The sequence below is a fragment of the Mustela nigripes genome, chromosome 18 (assembly GCF_022355385.1).
Source record: "Mustela nigripes isolate SB6536 chromosome 18, MUSNIG.SB6536, whole genome shotgun sequence".
In the NCBI taxonomy this organism is placed as follows: domain Eukaryota; kingdom Metazoa; phylum Chordata; class Mammalia; order Carnivora; family Mustelidae; genus Mustela; species Mustela nigripes.
This window is the reverse complement of record NC_081574.1, coordinates 37,875,970-37,888,333: the sequence shown is the minus strand read 5'-3', so window position 1 is coordinate 37,888,333 and position 12,364 is coordinate 37,875,970. Positions and strand designations below refer to the sequence as shown.

The 12,364-nt window shown below is 41.2% G+C and overlaps 1 protein-coding gene across 5 annotated transcripts in view; it reads left to right on the top strand.

Moving 5' to 3' along the window:
- Positions 1-12,364, top strand: part of SLC20A2 (solute carrier family 20 member 2) — a 107,298-nt gene that overhangs the window by 27,484 nt on the left and 67,450 nt on the right. The window contains exon 1 of one of the 5 annotated variants that reach the window (XM_059384245.1): positions 4,578-4,801. The exons of the other annotated variants lie outside the window; for them this stretch is intronic. The gene's annotated coding sequence lies outside the window, so the exon portion shown is untranslated. Of the gene's footprint in view, positions 1-4,577; positions 4,802-12,364 lie in introns of those variants that run through there. 5 annotated transcript variants of the gene reach the window in all.

Here is a 12,364-nt window from a genome sequence, read left to right as displayed (position 1 = left end):
CGACTTTAGCAATATCTGATTTTATAATCAGACCATATGACTGTTTCATTTTAGTTTGACTAACAATAATTGATATGATAAGGTAAATCTAGTAATCAGAATTGTGAATTTTAAGAATAACAGACATCAGTTGGTCTTAAAAGGTTTAATTTGGAGATACAGGGATGGAATGTTACAGACTTTTTGGAGATATGTGTATCAGTGAGATTTTGCTGTGTAACAAATCATGTAATACTAGTGACTTAGGAAAATAAGCATGTATTATGTCTAACAATTCTGTAGGTCACCTGGTGACCTTGGTTTGGGCTAGCCTGGGTGATCTCTGCAGGCAGCTTGGCTGGGGCCATATGGTCTAGGGTGGCCTTGCTCACATGTCCGGTGGTCATTGTGCTGGCTGGTGTGGGGGCCCCGACAGCTGATGGTGTATCTTTGTTCCATGTGGTCGTCTCACCCTCAGTAGGCTACCCAGGGCTTCTTTGGGTAGTGTTCTCGGGGTTCCACAGTGCAGCAAGAGGGGCAAGCCCCAGTGGGTCAGCACTTTTCAAAAATTTGCCCTTGTCCTCCTGGCCAAATTAGTTAATATAGAAAGGGACTACCCAATGGTAGATGCAGGGAAGCAGGAATACATAAGGGGTCATTACCGCAACAGGTCTCTAAATTCTGATGTGACCTTAGGCCAGCAACATGAAGTGATAAAAAAGAAAAAAATGTGCAGGCTCTCAAAGCTACAGTTTTCAGAGAGATAGTTTACAGACCCTAGGTTTCCCTGAAATACTTAATAATCAGTTGAAGCCCTTCCGGCTTTTCATTTTTTGAAGCTTCGAGCTATAAAAATGGGGAGCCTTTCATCCTTCTCTCACTCAATAAATATCCCAATTGATCTTCAGCGAGGACCACAGCGATGACAGAACAGGTGTGATCAGACTGGCTCCAGCCACTTAGAGCTCCCGTGGGCTGTGTGGCATCTCGGAGAGCACTGACACTGGCCCTTGCTGTTGGCATCATTATCCCCGTGTTACAGGGGAGGAAGCAGACTCGCAGAGGCATGTAGCGGGTCGGTGGGAGGCTACATTTTGAACCCAGGTCTTTCGGACTCTACAGCTACATCCGAAGAAGAGTTGCTTACTAGTGGGTTGATCGTGGTTTTTTCCAGCATGAAGCCTTTGAGTAGTTCATGTCACCCTTGAAAAACTGGGAACCATGGAGAAACAGGAAGGGTTTTTGTTTTTTTTTTTTTTTTTTCCCTTTCGACTCTTTCCCTACTCTACAACCCTCACTAGTTGGACCAAATAACCACGTTTAATTTGAAGATGATAAAAGCTCAGAATGGAAATTTTACTGCTGGTTCCAGATGTAATTTTTAAATCTTTCAGAATAACTGATCCTTCCCATCATGTTACTGTGACTCTTCAAAGGTTCCAAAGTGAAATTCAGAATCCCAAGATATTCTAGAACATGTATTTAAAATGTCATTAGAAGATAACCTTCATTTAAAAAATTAACTGTTCCTCTCCCCGACTCTTACCCCCATGTGCACTCCCAGAACACAGAGCACATAACTGTGTCCTCATACTCACCAGAACATTGTGTTTGCCTGGGTGGGTCTGTCCTTGTCACCAGAGTTTGAGCTTCTTGAACACAGAGCCCTTGTCTGTTCTCTCCCATTAGCACCTGGCCTAATGGGAACATTCTAGTATCTACTGTGTGATTTTATAACTGAATTCCATGCCTGGGGAGAAATTCTTTTCTTCTCCTTCCTTTTGGTCTATCTGTCCTCCTTTGGTTCTGTCTTTTCCTTTCTAGATCATTTTTCTCCCCTTTCAGGCTATCTCTGGTCTTCAGCCTTCCTCAGCTTTCCGTTTATCCCACCAGCTCATTAGTCATTTTTATACTCACTTCATGTTGAAATGATAGTATCTTGGATATATTGAGTTCAATAAAATATGTTACTAAAATTAATTTTCCCTTCTCTAACCTTATGGTGAGAAAATTTAAAATTTTACGTGTGTGGCTACTCTAGAGGGTTGATATCCAGGTGAATTGATTAATGCAAGTTCATAAAAACAGTTGTTTTTTATTTTGTTTCAATTGGATGGATCTGTTGCACTAAAGATCCCATAGATCACCATCTTCCGCTCACTTAGCGCTGCCTGTCCTGCCTCCCCCAATACCAAAAATTCATGCGAACGAATGGGGAGAATTTACCTTGCTTTTAATGATGCACACAGATTTTTCTCTACTGTCATAAGTATGCTTGGAACAAAAGTATAGGTGACTCTTAAATTATTTTCACTAATGAAAAGGAAGCCACAGAGTGACTAATGTAAATTGGAGGATACACTATTTTCTTTGGAATGTTTGGGTTCTTCCATTTTGGAACAGGTGTGGCCACTGTTGAAAGAAACAGTAGAGTCATACTCAGCATATTTGATACATGAGAAACTGGAAAACTGCTCAGCGTCCCCTGCCTTCCATTTAATGGATGTAGAATTCATCATATTGTTCCTCTGCAGTGCAAACTCCAGTGCCTCTAAGTAAACTCGGTTGTGTTTGCTTTTTCTTTCTGGTTTAGGGAAGAAATCATGTTTTTAGCTTAGAAACTCTTCTTCCGAACTGTGATTAATTAATCACAGTTATTAATCGGTTAAGGATTAATTGTGTCAAAAATAGCCTCACAATGTCTTCTTTTGCATCAAGACTTCCAGAATTGCTGTGGATCACTAAGAATTAGTTATAGTGATCTGCAGTTAGTCATCTTTAATGAGTGCCAACTTGTTTCCCTTTGGCATGGAGTAGATCGCCCACTTTGGCATGGAGTGGGAAATCACCTCCAGTGATTTTTGGCTTGGGGTGGTGGTGAGTGCACATCAACTACTGTCTCTTGGGCAGGGTGCGGGGTGGGCAGTGGAGAGCAAGTGCCCTTTACAGCTGGGCGGTAGAAGTGTAACCCCAGACTAGCAGCTAGTCGTTTTTGCGAGTGACCTGGAGAGAGGGTCCGTGCTGGTGGTTACCAGCTCATGCCACCAGGAGTCAAGCTGTTCACCACTTTGGGGGTTTGTGCTGTAGGTGGATAGTGTTTCATAAGGGCATAGTCAGGTCTTTTTTTTTTTTTAAGATTTTAAAAATTTATTTATTTGACAGAGATCACAAGTAGGCAGAGAAGCAGGCAGAGAGAGAGAGGAAGAGAAGCCGGCTTCCTGCTGAGCAGAGAGCCCAATGCGGAGCTGGATCCCAGGATCCTGGGATCATGACCTGAGCCAGAGGTAGAGGCTTTAACCCACTGAGCCACCCAGGCGCCCCAGCGTCAGGTCTTAAGGATCCGTGTTTCAGGATACCTGCCTGTGTTAGAGAGTCAAGGAGGGAGCTAGCCCCTGGAGCACAAACCTGGGATTTAGGAGTTGAACAGAAAAAAATAAAAATCTCTTGAATTCTAAACTGACACAACATTTTAAAATCAGGAAAACAAACAGCTCTAAAAAGATTTCTGGGATTTTAGCTCAATGGTTAATATGGAAGACATGTTCTAGAGCGGTTGGCGGGGGGTGGAATAATCCAGTGTTGATTCAGACTGAAACTTTGGACAAGTCATTGAATTTCCCTGTTTTACCCATCTGTTTAGAGAAAGGAGGGGGAGGGGGATAATTTCTCCCAGAGGTGTCTGGAGATTTGATTGATGTTTGAATATGTTTTGATATCTTTCATAAAGTGACCAAACCAAAGTATGTCATCAGAACTCGAATGTCTAAAACATACTAAATCTGAACCATCTTGAGTAGATGTTAAGCGGTTCTGTGGCTTTGATATAAGTTGTACTTATTAAGAAAGTGTATATATTTTAAAGAAAGTTCTATGTTACTTTCTTTTGAATGTCAGATGTGTGCTTGAGGTCTTTAGCTGTTAACTTGAGTTTCAGCGTGCCTTAGAAATGGTCAGTCACGGGGGGGGGGGGGGGGGGGGGGAGCTTACCAGTTCCAGCCACCCCAGCAGTTAAATGCATTTCAAAAGTGCTTCTTGTCAGGGACGATGCCTTTTGCAAATATTTGAGATATATGTTCTCAGTTGTGATTTATTAGTGAACCTGTGTCCTTATAACAACTCCTTGGGAGGTGCAGAAGACAAACCCCGAAAGCAAGTAAGTAACATGAGCTCGTTCTATATCCAGAAAAAAGCTTTCATTGAAGGGTACTTACTGATAGACTTCTCAGTATGCCTATTTGATGCCTATTTAATTTCACATAGTACTGCATCTAGTCACGCTGTTTCAAGAATCTGACAGAATGTCCTTTTACTTTGCTTTTCCTTGTGAGGAGCAAACAGCACTGCCACCTTGTTGTCAAAGTTCTGTCTCATTTGAATGTGCTGAAAACTCAAGTGAATGCCTGTCGTGGAAAAGCGCTTACTCTTTCTCTTTGTCAGTACTTGCGGAAACATCTTAAAAGAAGTTTGTATTATTGGACTGAATTCAGTAATTAGCATAATCATGATGCTATGTATTGTTCCGCAGAGCACGCCCCTTGGCCAAATTTCCCATTAAGAGGACACCGATGTTGTCCTAGTGAATAAATCCCGGCACACATGATGCAAATCAGCGAGTTCCTGCCTGCTGCGCCGGTGCGGTTAATTTTAGCCAGGGTCTGTTCTATGAGTTGTAAAACTGTTTACCCAAGTAGAAGTTAGTAAGCTGAAATGTGACTTCTCGGCCTAATGTGATAGGATATCTATTTTAGACTGCAGACTGGGTTTATGGTCGGGAGAGCAGTCTTCTGAAGAATTGCGGCTCAGATTTCCTTTGAAAGTGCTTGTAAGTAGTGGGTGGATTTTTAAGATTTCTCTTTGTTCTTTTCTCCTTAAATCTTCCTTCAGTAATTCTTTATCCCTTGGGAAAATTGGAAACTTTGGGGTGGGGACTTGAGAGGATTCTAGGAACGGTGGCAAAGGTTTTTCTTTACGAGTATCCTACTGCAAGAAACCTGCCTTTTTCGGTTTTCCCAAGAGAAAGTATTTGATTCTTACTGTTTTATCTTTGCAGAAGCAGTCTGTAGATTATTTCTTATTTTATCTGTTAAAATATTCGATTAATGGAATGGTTGTCTCATTGAGCTTTATTTCTATGGTAACCTAAATCTTAGGGAAAAAAAAAAGTTAGAAGTGGATTCCTGTTAAACTTCCTGTGAGCCACGAGTTTATATGCAGAAATAATGCAAGAGTCATATATGTAACTTTGTAAAATGTATAGACAGACGGTTTTTATTTTTCTAAGAAGATTTTCTGTTTAAAAATAGACCTGTGTACCCCTAAAGAGAAGCACTTAAAAAAAAATAAGTTTAGGAGGAAGGCTTTACAAAGTAATTGAAAGCATCCTCTGGAAGATGGAGTTAGTTACCAAAATTAACGAAAGGTTATGAAATTTTTAAATCGTAATTGTTCTTAAAATTAACAAGTCATTGTCAATTTAAGTTCAGACCGAAGAAAACTAAAGATTTTAACATCAAGTATTGTTAATAAGATCTGAAGCACCTTGCTTAATTTGTTTGAGGTGTGTTTTAAGTCAGAGTATACCTAACTTCATGCCAAACAACGTGCTTATAACAGAGAACCAGGGAGGACATTTTTTAAAATCAGTTAACACATAAATTGTATCACCTATAGGAATATTGGTTTTACTGAAACAATTCTAATAGGTCGCCTACTAGTTGCTTCCCAGGCATCCATGTCCGTATCAACGCTGTGAGCAAGGAGGGAGGCATTCCCTCAAATGCCATTTTCCCAGTTTGCAAGCTTTATTCAAAGACTTCTTTGTTATTATGTATTGTCTGATTTAAAATCCAAATGACCTAAGGTGTCAACAATGAAAGGAAATGTTTCAGTGGTACATTTAGTAGGAAAAGAATGTAAGAAGGGAAAACAGAACTGAGTTCTTGAGCTATTTTTAGAAAGCAGCTCCTATTAAAACTTGTTTTTTGTTGAGCCGAAGAGAAATTTACAGTCCAGATTCATTGTAATTATAACAGCAAAGTCTGTAATACAACTTAAGTAGTAAATGGGACTTTGTTCCAGTATTTGCTTCATAATACATACTTCCAAAGGAAGACAGTAAACGGGTGTTATTCTTACTTTTAATTGTCACCTAGGCTCCGTGAGCATCTAAGTGGAGTGTTTGTAAAGGTGCACTGTTGGTACGGTTGGTACTAGATGGTTTTCAAGCTGTTATTCATTCCCTCCACTGTCCTTCAGTCCTGTAGAAAAGAAAAGCTGTTCAAAATGTATCCACTTTTAACAATTTAACAGAAAGAAGCTTCCATAGGTATTTTTACTAGAGGAAGTGTGTGTTCTTCTAGGAGTTGCTAAAATGCTCATAAACACTTTCAGAGTGTCCCTTTTAGTGATTTATGTGCTGTGAGAGCCTGATACAGGTGAATGAAAGGGGAGATCGTTTAATGATTTAAGCGTCAGTGTGGGAATTTCTTGCGTTCGCTGGGCGGGTGGTTCTCTTCACTCCTTCTTCTCTTGTGTGCCTGATGGAGTGATACTAGTTATGGTTCCCTCATGAGTAGAGTCCCTGTTGACTAGTTAGGACCTTGGGTATGACCCATCACAGTGAGCTCAGCTCAAGGTAACAGGTGAGGGGTCCAGATGCTGAGCAGCCCAGGCAGCTGTGGGGCCTGCAGATAGAGCCCAGCAGCTCACAGTTCCGCGCATGTGCTGTGCACACCTGCACCTTCCATCACCATCGCCCTCCCTGCGCTTGGCTTTGTGCATTTCTGTCCTCCAGCCCTGTTTAAGCTGCTTTCCCTGGCAGCCTGACCCCCTCCTAGCCCTCTGCCTCTTAAAATAGTTATAGAACCAGAGGCTCTGACAGAGTGGCTCCTGCTTGCAGTAGATTTATTTTAATGTTCCTCTATTCCTAAAGAATTAGTGTTCTGCACTGAAGCTTTGAGAGATTTTTCAGGGAAGCAAAGAGGCTTTTCTGTTGGGGGTGGGAGTCTTCTTCATTCACATGAGGCTTTCAATAGGTAACTGGACTGTGCGGTTATATGGGAACTTATATTATCTAACAGGTTGCCTTTTGGTTTGGAGCTGAATGCAAGTGCACAGTGATCACATCTCTAGAATGTTCTCTTTCAAAAGGAAATTTTGTAGGAATAGTCTTTGTGATACTGAATTTCAGCTCTTTTTTATCTAAAACGAAAGGAACAGTGCACAGAGGGACGCCTTGAGCTCTGGCTGTCTTGTACACAAATAGATGGTAATAGGATTGGGCCCTCTGCTGGAATTCTGATTTCTCCTGGAAATACTGGCACTGCTGTTATTATTTAGCACGTGTTAAGCACCCCCAGAGCACATACAATGCACAAAGACAGCATAGTTCCTACTCGCAGAGGACTCACGTGCCGAAATTAGGCACTACACAGAGACTGGCCCCCAACACCACATACTAAGTAAACTGGCAGAAGGGGCGCCTGGGTGGCTCAGTGGATTAAGCCTCTGCCTTCAGCTCAGGTCATGAACCCAGTGTCCTGGGATCGAGCCCCGCATTGGGCTCTCCACTCAGCAGGGAGCCTGCTTCCTCCTCTCTCTCTGCCTGCTTCTGTGATCTCTGTCTGTCAAATAAATAAATAAAATATTAAAAAAAAAAAAAACCTGCAGAAACCATAATATGAAAGGGAAGAAAAGGAAAACAAAATGGAGAGGGGAGGGTTGGGGGTAGCTTGCGGGGTAGTTTTCAGATTGTCTGGGCTTTTGCCAAACAGGACAAACTACAGTGCCCCTCAGGGTGCTCCCTCCCTTTCTCTTTCAGCAGCTGTGGAAGTGATGGAGATAATGAGAGTGACCCCAGCAACCAGATCCCTGTTAGAATTCCCAACGAAAGGGAGGAGATTCACTAGTTTCTCTGCACCTAGAATGCTCATATGAAGGAGGTAAACTTAGTGTCTTATAAAAGGCAATGAATGTAGGAAACCTCTTTCCCAATATAACGGTATTTGGATAGAAATCTGAATTTGCATTCCAGATTTTTTTCTTGCCTCCTGAACTGATAGGCACTTGAACTAGTACCTTAACCCTGCACTGGGTTAGGGTGTTGAGTCACCTGTTGAATTAGAGAAGTGCTTTGAGCTTCTCAGAAGAAAGGCATTAGGAAGGTCACCTAAGCATTACTGCAGCTCATAAAGGAGTCAGAAGAACATGAATCAAAAGTAAGACAAACTTTGGGTATTGGGGATTAATAAATAGGAATACACTTTATTAATCTGTGAGTCATTTTTCCCTTTATATGCAGTCTCAGCCAGTCTCTGACCAAGGTTCCGGGTCTAGTTCATAGCTCCCCATCTAAGAGACTTGGAGAAGTCTCAACAAAGAGCCTCACAAAATGATTAAAGGGTTGAAAAATGATATCTATAATAAGATGTTAGGAAACATCTATTATTTAGCCTGGAGGGAAAGAAATGACCAGGGGACTGTTGAATTGGTATTCAAGTAAGTATATGCCTCAGAACCGAGGAATGGTGACCAACTAGTATCTATTTCCATTGAGAATATAAGGGTTCAGTCCTGCAAAGGTTAGGTTAGAACCGTGGTCTTCACAGTGCAGTGCTGGTTCTCAGCATCGCCTCCTCCTGGGAGCTTGTGAGAAATGCGCCCTGGCAGGCCTCACCCAAGATCTATGGATTCAGCAACCACCACGACAGGGCCCAGCAGTCTCTGTTTTGACAAACCCCAGCAAGTGATTCTGCTACACACTAATGTTGGAGGACCACTAGATGACATACAAAGCCAGGTTTTAGAAAATGGAGAATTTTAGTACTGGACAATGTAAGCCTTTTGATGGAAGTCATCTAAAGATAGGTCTATATTTGTATGTTTTTGATATTCTCTCTGCAGTCTAGAGATAAATGTCCTCTCAAAGTCCCTTCTAGCCCTGACTTTGTTCTGGATTTCCTCTGTCACTTCGAGAAGATTAATAATTAACCAGGAAAATTTTGCAATTACTTTTCTGAACTCAGTAATTAAGACAGTGCCCATTTCAAATGAGAATCAGATGAGAAAATGTGATGCTACTGTTGTATTATCAGATAACATCACAGTGTTGTTCAGTAGACGCCCTCCTCCCCTTGTGACTTTTTACCGCCCCCTGAAGGGGAATTTGGGCAGAGGTCAAAACAAGGAACATTCGCTGGTGATCATTTTGTGTCACAGGCTGCTGGCTGGGTGGGTCACTTTGTTTCTTCATGAAGCCTAGGTCAGCAGATAGGTGGCTCTCGGGGAAGTTTGACCGTACCCCATTTTCCCTACTGTGTCCCTTCTGCAAGAGAACTTTGTCCGTGAGCTGTTCTGTCACCTGCGGGAATGCTGTGCCTCATCCCTGCCATGGCAAATTCCATCTGACACCCTAGGTGTAGGGGCAAAGCCAGAGGACCTGAAGAGAACGCAATCATGGGCTCATGTTAGCAGTTTGGAGGGTCTCTACTAGAGGTAAAGGGTGGTGACCTGTTTCATCCTGACGTTTTTAGATCCTCAGCAGTCTGTGGTACTGCTAGGCACTTAGTGCAATTGAATGGTTAATTACTCAGTCAAATGGTCAAGGCCACAGGGCGCTCTGTTCCCTCCTGTGTAATACATTATCCAGAGTTAGGAAGGTGGCAGTTCTTCCCTTCCCGTTCAAAATAGTTATTCCTCCTTAGAGTCCCTCTACTCTTTGCGCTTTTGCCTGATGGAATCGTCTTGGATTGAAAACACAAACTACTGAGAGTGTGTCTGTTTGTTAAACTTTGTGTAGCATTTTGTACCATAAAAGCTTTATGTGGTCCTGACGAAGCATTCTCAGAGGGCGTGTTTTGCCGGTGCTGCTTGAAAAGTGTCACACAAGTGGCACACTGCTATCTCCAAAGAAGACATGCTCCGTCTTGGCCAGGATACTGTGCGCTCATTTTTTAGCTCTTAGAAATGGGATAGGTAGAATGCTTGGCTTTTATAACTAAAGCTAATTACACATTTGCAGAGTATTAAGAGTTCCTTGAAGTGAGAAAAGACAAGTGAGGGCATCCTGGCTGGAACTCCAGTTTGCCTCGTAGTGGGAGACAGAGGCGTAAAGGTGGCGAGTGTATATAGCAGGGTTGCCCGGTCTGCAGACCTGGCTGTGTTTGAAAATACTGACCTCCCCGATGGGAAGCTGCATGCCCTGTTACTTTCTCCTTCTGTGTCCATTTAAAAGTATGAAATCTTGGGGCGCGTGGGTGGTTCAGTGGGTTAAAGCCCCTTCCTTCGGCTCAGGTCATGATCCCAGGGTCCTGGGATGGAGCCCCACATCCGGCTCTCTGCTCCGCGGGGAGCCTGCTTCCTCCTCTCTGTCTGCCTGCCTCTCTGCCTACTTATAATCTCTATCTGTCAAATAAATAAATAAAATCTTTAAAAAAAGTATGAAATCCTGACAAGATAGCTATATCTCCTAAATCCAGAGGCAGAGACCACTGATTTTTAACACACCCTGAAGTGGTCTGAATATTAAAATGCTCTCTTTAAAACCAGTGAGCTCTCAAGAACTGTAAACCCAATAGAAAATTCAAATGTTTGGTTGGTTTGGTTCTTACTGATCGCAGACAACAGGCTGTTTTCATTTCTATACAAAGAGAAATTACTAAGGAGTCATTCCCTTTGGCATTTCACCCTGGCAATAATAATTTTGTTTTTAAAATCAAGATTATACGGGGCGCCTGGGTGGCTCAGTGGGTTAGGCCGCTGCCTTCGGCTCAGGTCATGATCTCGGGGTCCTGGGATCGAGTCCCGCATCGGGCTCTCTGCTGAGCGGGGAGCCTGCTTCCCTCTCTCTCTCTCTGCCTGCCTCTCCATCTACTTGTGATTTCTCTCTGTCAAATAAATAAATAAAATCTTTAAAAAAAAAAAAAAAGATTATATTGAGTCCACATATGTTTCATTAAAAATGAGAGTGGGTAAATGGCTTGGGATAAACCTTTTTTATTATAGTTCTTCAGTCCAAAAAAATTAAACTTGAAGAGAAAGAAGGGGGAAAAATCTCCTTTGCTTATTATTAGACTACTAGAGAATTACTGACCTAATGTGTCAATAAAACATCCCCAGAAACAACCTAATAAGGTACTAGTTAAATAATTTATGGTGTTGCCACATAATGCAACTCTGTGCAGCCATTTAAAATGATGGCATTCCGGGTGGGTGGGAGGTTGGGGTACCAGGTGGTGGGTATTATAGAGGGCACGGATTGCATGGAGCACTGGGTGTGGTGCAAAAATAATGAATACTGTTATGCCGAAAATAAATTAAAAATTTTTTTAAAAGCAAAAAAAAAAAAAAGTAATCATAATTTAGATTTTTGTTTCAACATTTGTCATTTCAAATACTAATATACTCAAAACTAAGTTCTACCTTAAAAAAAGAAAAGCTACTAACTTTCCCATTAAATAAATGATTTATTCCAAAAAAAATAAAACAATGGCATTCCGTCTGAAATGAGTGAACCTTGCAGGTTCACAAAATACATATGTATAACCATTTTCCAACTGGAAGGCAATTTTTAATGGTCTAATGGCTTCATTTTCTTTTTTTAAAAGGAAGGTACTTGTATGTACATGAAAAAAAAGAATGCTGTGCACCAAATTAAGCAATGGTTATTTCAAGGAGGTGAGCTGATAGACGATTTTTCCTCCTCCTTTTTTGGCTACCTATATGTTAGATTTTTTTTTTTCAATGAGCATGTATTATGTAATAATGAAAAGTTTCATTTCAAAACATGACTATGATAATTCATTTTGATTTTGACTTTTGTATTTTATTTAATTTGGCAGTGGCCTGCCAGTGGCTTATGTAAGTAATGTGTACTCCAGTGGATAATACCGGTACACCAAAATGTACACAAAACAATGGTTATTATTCAGTGGTGAGCGAGGAGCATTTTTCTTTGTTTTACTTTCTTTTGTTTTTCCCAGATTTTTTTTATATGAATGTGTATTATTTTTATAATGGGAAAAGTTGGCTTATTTTTAAGGCAGAGACTTGAGACCTTGGTCCTTGGGGAAGAGACCCACATAAAATGATGCATGGCAATTATTGACAAAGGATAATTTTGTGAATTCTGCAGTATAAAAGGTATTCACCAAAGGTCTGCTTTCACTACTCATGGTAGTGGATGTTCAATGAACTCTAATATGACCTCAAATTGAATAAGATCTCAGGCTCAGTATTATTTAAAGGAAAGGAGTTGTGAATCTAGCACATTTTTAAGTCATTAAAATATTACTTTATGGCAGGATTATTCATTTAAATTTTGTAAGGGACCATCATTCTTGATCTTATATATAAAGTAGTGGATGGTGGAACCATATGTTGTAAAGCT